The sequence below is a fragment of the Chrysochloris asiatica genome, unplaced genomic scaffold (genome assembly GCF_000296735.1).
Source record: "Chrysochloris asiatica unplaced genomic scaffold, ChrAsi1.0 scaffold00074, whole genome shotgun sequence".
In the NCBI taxonomy this organism is placed as follows: domain Eukaryota; kingdom Metazoa; phylum Chordata; class Mammalia; order Afrosoricida; family Chrysochloridae; genus Chrysochloris; species Chrysochloris asiatica.
The window spans coordinates 6988340-6994866 of record NW_006408592.1 but is presented as its reverse complement, the minus strand read 5'-3'; the positions used below and the strand labels follow the sequence as shown (position 1 = coordinate 6994866).

Sequence of the window (6527 nt, the reverse complement as noted above, 5' to 3'; positions counted from 1 at the left end):
GAGGCTTTTCTTCTAAGCATAAGGTTTTTTAAGGCTTCTTTGTGAGGAGTGACAGACAGAAAATTATCTTTTAAATTGTTTTATCAGCAAGTATTGATGTGTTTTTAACTAAAGCTAATCAATTTTACATTTTAATTTTAGTATCTCCAGCCCTAACATAATTTAATACACATTCTACTAATATTGATTTGTTTATTCAGTAACTATTCATTGAACTTATAACGTGCTAGGGACTCTATTATTTTGAAGGTGTATTAATAAGAATTACACATGAAAATGTCCTCAAGAGACTCAGAATATTAAGATAAATACAAATATGTCAATACATTCTGGGTCATGAATACTGAAGTATATTTAAATAATAGAATTATTTCAGTGATCACAGAATATAGCTAAGAGACATGGTCAGGCAAAGAAAGATGATATCCTAGAAGAAATAATGCTTAAGAGTTTTCTGGCTAGATCATTTCAGTTGGAGAAGAGCCCTTCTTGAAGTCACAGATGTTTACAGTGGATTCCTTTAAGGGTAGTTGACAAACTCAAAACAATCCACTCTTCTCTGAAAAATGCCTCCCAATCTATGTTGTAAAGAGAAGTGTGATAACTGCAGCCAATGTTATATGTCATTATCCATACCTTAGGCACTGGACTGCTGACCATAAAGTCAGTGGTTCATATCCACCAATTACTCCTTGAGAACCCTATACAGAGTCACCATGAGTTGGAACTGACTCAGCAGCACTTAACAACAACAATAGTATATATTTATGTCCGTAAGGTTTTGTGGTTATTCTTTGTATATTTTGGATAATAATAACTTCTCTTGCCCAAAATGCTTATTGAAACTAAGCTAGGTAAATAAAAGTTCTTTCCCTCAAATTTTTATTTGGAACTATATGAAAAGTTGTATAACTCCTTTTATGGCTGCATCTTAACACAGTAATTCAGTATCTATGTCCCCCTCCCCCTTATGTACTCTGTGGTTTCCTGGCAATCAGTTTTTTGTCTCTGCCACTCCCATAGCTACAGAGGCTGCTTGAACCACCAATGCCACCTTGGTTTCGTGGTTTGGCAAAATACTGACCTCCACCACCAGAAGGAGCTCTGGTAGCATAGTGGTTATGAATCGGGCTGCTAACCTCAAGGTCGGCAGTTCAAAACTACAAGCTGTTCTGTGGGAAAAAGATGAGGCTTTGTGCTCCTGTAAAGATTTGCAGCCTCGGAAACCCTATGCAGGGTCACTATGAGTCAGAATCGACTCCACGGTACTTAACAACAACAACATCAACCATAAGGGCCAGGGCTGTTGCCTACAAAGTTTTCTCCTTTCATGGGTCCAAAATTTGAAGATTGATTGTTGTAATTGCCAAAATCATTGTAGCTTCCACCACCTCCAAAATTACTTCTGTCATTACCAAATCTATTATAGCCATCCCCACTGCCTCCATCTCCACCACCCTCACTGCTGCCACCAAAGCTACCTCGTCCACTGAAGTTTCCTCCATGACCAAAGTTGTCATTCCCACCAAAACCACCTCCATGGCCACCACTGAAGTTTCCAGAACCACTTCAAACTCTTTGACTGGAGGAGGCACTGAGCATCTCTTGTTTTGACAGGGCTTTCCTTACTTCACAGTTGTGGCCATTCATAGTATGGTACTTCTGCGCAACAATCTCATCTACAGAGGCATAGTAATCAAAAGTTACAAAAGCAAAGCCCCTCTTCTTGCCACTGTCTCAGTTTGTCATGATTTCAATCGCTTCAATCTTCCCATACTGCTGAAAATAATCTCTTAGGTGATGCTCTTTAGTGTCTTCTTTAATGCCACCAACAAAAGTCTTTTTCACACTTAAGTGGGCACTTGGTCTTTGAGAGTCTTTTTGTGAAATAGCCATTTTTGGTTCCACCACTCTTCCAACCACCTTGTGTGGCCTTGCATTCATGGCTGCATCCACCTCTTCCACAGTAGAGTAAGTGACAAACCCAAAGCCTCTGGAGCGCTTAGTCTTTGGATCTTTCATCACCATACAGTCTGTAAACATCCCCCAGTGCTCAAAATGGCTCCTCAGACTCTCATCTGTTGTTTTGAAGCTCAACCCTCTGATGAAGAGTTTCTGCGGCCGTTTGGGCTCTTTAGGAGACTCTGACTTAGACATGATGGCAGTGAAGAAAAAAAGACTAATAATGCTTCCTCCATGCTGTCCACAAGCAGAAAGCTCAGTTTCATTATTGATAGCGAAACAGTACTTTTGAATCTTAGTTTTAAACAGATTGGGTCAACCATTTCAAGATCTCAATGGTCAAAGCTGTAACAAATTTAGCACCAAAATAAATGACATACTTTTTAATTAAAATCCAAAATATACAAAGACTAGCCACAAAAACTTACTGATATAAATATGGAATGTTGTTGTTGTTAAGGGCTGTTGAGTCCATTCAGATTCATAGAGAATCTGTATAGGGTTTTCAAGGAGGGACTGGTGGGTTTGAACCACCAACTTTATGGTCAGAAATCTAGTACACACCATACAACACCAAACCGGGACTCCAAATACATGGTAAGTAGGTAAATAAGGGACAAGAGACAAATATTTCTTATTAAAAAATTCTATCTGTGAACCTGAGTAGAGACCTGGTTGGCCAGCAGTATGGCAAGACCTGGGGACTCCTGGGCCTAGAGTCAGTGACATAGCCACAGAGGACTAGAGTGGAGAGTGAAGCATCCAACTGATAAGAAGAGAGGGCATATGCACAAGAACACCCACACTTGCAGATAATACCCACTTGACCTGGCTTCAATAACTGCATGATCAGAGCTCAACTAGAAGAAGAAAGAAGAGAAAAAAAAAGAATAATCTGATGCAATTTGATGAACTTGACCTATACCTATGGATGTAGTAGCTCAAAAGAGGGAACAAATCTCTATAGCAAGGACCATTCCAGCCCTCTCAATACAGAGGGTAGACAAGGATGGGCAACTTGGACATTGGCTATCCAAAATGGGGAACTACAAAGGCAAGACATGACTGGCTTATAAGCTTTCAAGAGGGAGCCTAGATCCAGAGGGCGCAGAGGAAGGTAGAATCTCCACTGAGAAGTATCCAATCTGTCTGGGTGGGGCTGATGAAAGGCAATGGAATAGGACTCTTGGCTCTTTGTCTTGCAGGAGCTCCCAGTGTTTTCTCCTCTCTGCACAGCTGCATTGTGTCTTTGTTTCTGTTTTGGGTTCTTTTTATTAAGTTTTTATTGTGAATTGATTGATATTTTAAACGGGAGAATTACAATAGTGAATAATTGCTATCAGGACTTATTGAGAGGGTTGGAAATGTAAAGGTAGATGTTTTGTAGCAAAAGGAGGGGTGTGATTGACTTTGCAATCCAGGATTGGAGGTCCCTGGGATCATCAAGGGAAAGGAGCACAGTGCAGGACCCTACCCAGAGAAACAGTGACACCAGAGATGGAGGCAGATACGATGATGTAGAGAGATGGAGTGGTTGGGGACTCTAGACCCAGAGGGAGAGGGGCTGTATGCTGATGACCGAGGGGCAGGCTTAAGGGGTATACCCTTTTGGTTGTTTGATGATGCATGCAGGGGATTGTAATCATGGCAATGAAATGATATATGATAGGATGAATGTAAAGTTAAAGTCCTCCCATGTAAACAATCACATAATTCACAAGAAAACATTTTAAAAATTTACAAATAATATATGTACATATGGCTCCCTCTATGAGATAGAGCTAAATCTTTCCCAGCTATCTTTGTCTAGATTCTCTAGAATAATAAAACCAGCAATACATATATATGAATATATAGAGAGAGATTTACTTCAAGGAAAGTAAATGACTCACAAAGTTGTGAGGGTTGGAAGTCCCAAATCTGTAGATCAAGCAACAGACTGGGGGCTTTTAATAGCTTAGGTAGTTGCAGGAGATGACAAACCCAAAATCACAGATCAGGCTGCAGGCTGAAACATTTTGTTGATTCACATCCTAAGAATTGGAAATCAAGAGACTAAAGATGCAGGATCAAGAAAGCAATTAAGCTCTGCTAGAATATCCATTTATTTACTGGAGGCAGACCCTACCAACAAATTGGTTGCTCACATCAGTTCAAAAAATGGATGATTATTAAGTAGCACCAGCCAAAATACTGAGACTCATACCTTAGCCAAATGGATATGCCATTAACATTAACCATCATACCAACCTTTGAATATGAATTAACTTCCAAAGAATAAAGTATGCAAAGGAAGACTTAATAACTAACAAAGAAGAACCATGGCAAGCATTACCTTAACCAAGTAATTAAAGTAAACATCATTAATTATATTCATAGTATGTTCTTCCTGATATGATAAGAAAGGCATACACCTTCATGGTATCCTTTGCAAAAACTAATAATAACCCCATTCTAACCATAAGAAAAAAATATAAAACCAAAATTGGTGGAAATGCTATAAAATACCTGATAATATTCCTCACTACAATGACTAGAAGAAATGAAGTTAAAGAACTGAATATAATATTTCAATGGGTAGCTCAAAAAGACAAGTTCAAGTATTAAAATGCAATGTGCAAATACCTGGAGTTAGAAAACCAAAGGAGAAGAACACACTCAACATTTTTCAAACAAGAACTGAAAAAAAATTCTAGCCTTGACTTGTAATATAGAAGGATTCTATGGGCAAAATACTGAATGATGCTAGAAACATCAAAAGAAGATAGTATAAATACAGAGTCACTGTACAAAACAGAATTGGTTGCTGTTCTACCATTTCAAAAGGTACCACATGATCAATAACAGATGGTATTGAAAGAAGAAGTCCAAACTGCACTGAAGGCATTTGTGAAAAACAAGGCTTCAGGAATTGACAAAACACAACTTGATATCTTTCAACAAACTGATATAGCATTGGAGGTGCTCAATCATCTATACCAAGAAATATGGAAGATCAACCAATTAGAAGAGATCCGTATCTTTGCCCATTTCAAATAAATGTGAAACTCAGAATGCAGAAATGGCCAAAAATGATCAATATCACTAACAAGTAAAATTTTGTTGACAATAATTCAAAAACAATTGCAGTGGCACATTGACAGGGAACTGCCAGAAATTTAAACTGGATTCAGAGAAGGACGTAAAATGAGAAAAATCATTGCTGATATCAGATGGAACTTGCTTGAAAGCAAAGCATACCAGAAAGAAGTTTATTTGTGCTATATTGACTTTGCAAAGACATTTGACTGTGTGGAACATAACAAACCATAGATAACATTCCAGCGAATGGGTATTCCAAAACACTTAATTGTGCTCACAAGGGACCTTTACACAGAACAAGAAGCATTTACTCGCACAAATCAAGGGAATGCTGAATGGTTTAAAATCAGGAAAGATGCAGTCTAGGCCTGTATTTTTCCCCCATACTTATAATAGTGTATGCTAAGCAGATAATATAAGACACTGGATTATATAAAGAAGAACTGGCATCAAAATTGGAGGAAGATTCATTAACAACCTGCTATAAATCCTGATGTGGCGCTATAAGATAAGCATTCGACCACAAGTTCAGTTTGAACGGCAAGGTTGGTGGCTCAAACTCACCAGCTGCTCCTCGAAAATCCTATACAGAGCCATGATGAGTCAGCACCAACTCGACAACACTTAACAACAACACTAAGTAAATTATACAACCTAGCTTGCTGGAAGTGATGAGTACTTGAAATAATTACTGATGAAGACCAAAGACTACAGCCTTCAATATGGATAACACCTCAAAGTGAAGAAAACAGAATTCTTTACAAGTGGCCCAATTAATAATATCATGATAAGTGGAGAAAATATTGAAGTTGAGAAAAACTTCATTTTGCTTTGATCCAGTGCTAATGGAAGCAGCAGTCAAGAAATCAAATGACATGTTGCATTGGGCAAATCTGCTGCACAGACCTCTTTAAATTACTGAAGAGCAAAGATGTTAGTTTGACAACCAAGGTGCACCTGTTATTTTCAATCACTTTATATGAATGTGAAAGTTGGACATAAGGAAATAAATAAGGAAAATTTGTAGAAAATTCAATGCATTTTAATTATGGCATTGGAGATGATTATTGAAAGTACTATGACTGCCAGAAGAACACACAAATCTTTTGAAATAGTATAATCAGAATGCTCCTTAGAAGCCAGGATGACACAACTTCATCTCTTGTACTTTAGACATGTTATTAGGAGGGATCATGACATTATGCTTGATAAAGTGGAGGGTCAACAAAAAAGAAGACCCCAACAAGATGAACTGACACTGTGAGCAACAAAGGATTCAACAGTAACAATTGTAAGGATGGCACAGAACTGGACAGTGTTTCTTTCTGCTGTGCATAGGGTCACTATAAGTCAGAACTGACTTTGACAACACCTAACAACAAAAAAATTGCTCATCAAGGTTCTCAGGGCCATGAAAAGCAGGGAAATTGAAAAACTGTCAGAGATCACATGAAACTAAGATGACATAATGACTAAATGCAAGG

General features: G+C 38.1%; 1 pseudogene; it reads right to left on the bottom strand.

Moving 5' to 3' along the window:
• Positions 1-1284: 1284 nt before the first annotated feature.
• LOC102841091 lies at positions 1285-2157 on the bottom strand (annotated as a pseudogene).
• Positions 2158-6527: the final 4370 nt, after the last annotated feature.